Source organism: Pseudomyrmex gracilis, unplaced genomic scaffold (genome assembly GCF_002006095.1).
Source record: "Pseudomyrmex gracilis isolate BER0280 unplaced genomic scaffold, ASM200609v1 scaffold_129, whole genome shotgun sequence".
Lineage (NCBI taxonomy): Eukaryota > Metazoa > Arthropoda > Insecta > Hymenoptera > Formicidae > Pseudomyrmex > Pseudomyrmex gracilis.
The window spans coordinates 355958-360047 of NW_018020713.1; positions in this window are offsets into that span (position 1 = coordinate 355958).

Below are 4090 nucleotides of genomic sequence, written 5' to 3' on the forward strand. Positions count from 1 at the left end.
TCTCTCTCTCTCTCTCTCTCTCTCTCTCTCTCTCTCTAGCTGCTACACCCGCGTTTCGGCACCTGTGTGTTCACCAGCGCGTGCTGTCGTGTGTTTTTTTTCTTAATGTTCCGCGTGAAAACAGAGAGGTCTAAAAATAAACGTTTGACGCACGTTGCCGATGTTAAAGGTAAGTAAGCATCATCGCGATCATGTGCTTTTGCTCTTTTCTTCTGAACAATCTTACGCGGCCGACGCGCCGTTTGCGCGAAGTTTGTGAAACATCTAGCACGCAATTAACGAAACGTACTAGCGATCATCACAGTCCGAACATCACAGAATACGAGACAGGGAACCACCTGCTACTGACCTTTTTATATCCTTGCGAAAATAAATAAACTATAAAGCGAAACGCGTAAATTTAAAACCTGCGTTGTTGTTACACTTGATAGATTAATGGAGAAGCGTAAACGCGCGCGCGCGCGCGCGTGCGGTCGCGAAGAAACAGCGGAGAAAACAATCAATGTGCCTGTTGAAAAAGAAAAAATCGCTCGAGAGAAGTTTCACGGAATCGCAATTTTTTTTCGGTCGACGTGCCGTATATCATAACGCGCGCTTTGTGTTGTTGCGACTGCGCGGCATCATTGTCGGAAACACAAAAGCGTTCCTATACGTATGACGTCCGCTAAAACGGGCTAAAGTTAAATCAACTTTTCGTGTTGGCGGAAACTGCGACTCTCGTCTATTGTGAAATCTCTGAATTTCTCGAAGTCGCGTGCGTTTACCAAGAGAAGCGCCGATCTCAAAACCGTCGAATTCTATTGCCAGAATTATACATAAATTATACATTTTGCACATTTATTTCGAAGAATATCGATCGGCAATAAATTCTTACTTCTGATTTTTTTGTGAAATCTCGTGCAGCGATATTTTTCATTATAAATATGACAGTTTTGCACACAGCTTCCAATATAGTAGCGATCTTATTTTATTCGCATTTTATCCGACGAAATTTTCCTCATCTTTTATTTAACCGTCTTTCGACAAATCTTTTTAGTGAGAATTTATTGCTCACTTCAGAGTGAGAATTTATTCAATGTGACCTCAATATTTCCGGAAATCACTTGTCGCTTCTTTTCCTTCTTCCCACGATTTACCAACTCTCGTCGTCAGATATTCCGGCAACGATTATTCCGTCAAGCTTCGCAATATCGTTCTTCTGCGTTCTCTCATTTCCTCCTATTTTTCTCATTCTTGCGACGTTTGAATTATTCAGACTCGCGCGCGCGCGATTGTTTCTCCGTTAATTATATTATCGCCAGTTGATATGCAACGTCCGTTCCGAAATTTTTCGAGCAAGATCCAAGTCTTCGCGAGAAGATACAGTAATAAGCGTACGGTATACTCGTAGTAGATGAAACGTCGAGGAACTCGAGTGCCATCGTTCGCCGCGAAGATCTCGACGCTTTCCAATATAGCCGTTTCGTCAACCGTGTTTCCGCGAAGTCGTCGACTCGATGATTATGTACTCCCGATTTCCGTGGAGCGGAGCTTCGCCAGAGTGCTCTCGTCCCTCTTCTTCTGCGCGTTCTCCCTTTTTACTCGCACATTGCGTCATTTATTGTATTTGTGTGTGTGTATGTGTGTGTGTATTTGTGCGAACGAGCCCCGCACTCATCGCGCCAATCCACGCGTGTGAGGTGAGGACTCGACACACGTGTGTGTACGTCGCGTAGGCGGACACACGATCGAAGACGCGCGTCAACGAAGGTAAATTTTCTCTCTTCGACGAATCCCTACGTGTCCCTTTTCTTCCGTTTGCTTTCCTCTCTTCTTGCCGTTTTCCTTCTCCTTTCAATCCTCACGCGCAATTCGTTTCAATACCGCGCTCGAGAGATCCGCTCGAGGATCAGTCACCGCGGGTGAATCCCTCGGTCTATTCTTTTTTCTGTTGACTTAACGGTAACACGAAGTGCTCTCTCTACCTAGAATAGCGCGAGCTGAATACACACACAGTGAAAAAGAGATGTATGAACTCGGATGGGATTATATTTTACCGCCTTTTCTTCGTGAAAACTTCCGAGTACACCGTTGGAGCGAGTTGAAGAAGATCTCGCACGAAGAAATGATCTCGCGGAAACAAAGCTTTTCCGCGAATGATAAACATTCCTCTCCAAAGTTCAGTGGCTGTGCTTGGCAATCGTGCCAGACGTGTGTTGTACAATTAGTCACGTCGCGCAGTCGGCCGGTCGTACGAAATAGACAATAGCCGTCGCGTCTGCCGAGGAGCAAGTTGTTGAAGAAACGAGACATGCGCGGCGAGAAAAACGAATTTTCGTTTTGTTACAAAATTCGACGCGTAAAAACCCCATTTTTCGTTTTATCGTCTCCGATCGCGAAACGATAGAGAGCTCGGGATTTCCACGCTCGTAAAATCAGAAGGGGGCTTGTGTCGAGATACATGTTTGATGACGCTAAACACGTGTTCCCATCTCCACCCTAGATTCTTCCGTTTCTCGAAATTCACCGACGTCAATGCGTTTCGAGTAACTCGTGAATTAGCGGTCGCTAGAGAAAGAGAAAAAGAGAGAGAGAGAGAGAGAGAGAGAGAGAGGTGATTCCGCCGATGATTACACAATAACTCGCACTTCTTACTTTACTTCCATCGCGGCGACGCGTTTTTCCTATTTATATCTTTAATATCCGGCTGTGCGATGCACAAACCCGAACATCTCTATGGACTCCGTATACTTGACACACATTTTAAAAATACATGCAGGTGTAAATTCGGGTTCCCGACGACGCGAATGCGTAATCCGCATTATTTAACGCGTTGCGCGCGTCCGTGATGAATGTATCGTATTTAAGAAAATTAACGCGATTGTGGAGTGACGGACTCGCAAAATATCGCGAATAGAACAAGTATTCGCGAAACAAAAAGCGTTTCGATCGTCTCTATTATTAGTTACGAACTATAGATAGAGACACACAACAATCGAAAACCCCGGTTTCGCGGCGACGGTTGCGTGCGCGCGGGCGAGAACATAATTGAAACAATAAATTATAAAAGAAACCTATCACGATCGCGCAGTCACGGCTCCTCTTCCGTTCTGTATTTGTGGAAGCTGGAATATTAAACCGGTCGGCGAAAAGTAAAGTCAATAAATCCACTTTAAGTCGATCCACGTCAATAATCCATTCGCGTGGGTACAAAAATATACATTGCAAATTCGAGGTATCAAAAATTGGCGTTGCAGAATTTACACAATCAGACGGGCATTAAACGTGCCGATTTGAAAGAATAAAAGTATCCAACATCGTATTCCGTTTTGCGTACGTATAAACACACACACACACACACACACATGATAAGTCGTACGAAGAAAATGCGATGTCGCAGATCGATCTCAACGATTCTCTCCCGCGCTTGTGTCGTCCCGGCGCGCAGGAATCTTCTTATTGCTCGCGAATGATTTTCGAGTCCTTGCCCCATAAATCATGAAGGAATGCGTTGTCATGCCGCGTCGAACAAACGCGATATACCAAATTCGCGGATATAATTGACGAGCACGACCTTGTCTCGAAACGCGAAAGAGATTTGGAAAAAGTCCATTTTTCTCGATTCGCATCGCGTGCGCGATAATATATTTTTGATAACGCGCAAAATCGTCGATTTAATCACAATTTTTATCTGAAAGTCTGTCTCTCCGCGTCTCTTTGTTGTGTCTGTGTGTGTGTGTGTGTGTGTGTGTGTCGCGTCGTGAAACTAAAAATAATCCGTAGCGCGTCTAATCGACTAATTGAACGTGGAACACCGGTACGGTGAATCCCATTCCGGATAAAGTCTTCCTCGAAGTCACCGTGACACGCGACAGGTCGATTCGCATAATGCGCTCGTTAAAAAAAGAAAAAAGTCACCGCGCGCCGTGTGTGTACGCGTTATACACACGTAAAAGCTTGTCCTGTAGCCGGCGTCTCTCTTGCCGTGTGCGAGATCTCCCGCACCCCTTTCAGCAGTCGGTGGTGTGTCCACGTCTGCGCGCCTCCCGGCCGGGGTCTATAAAAGCGACGTGGGGCGTCACGACGCTCCAGACGTTGAGATACGCGCAAC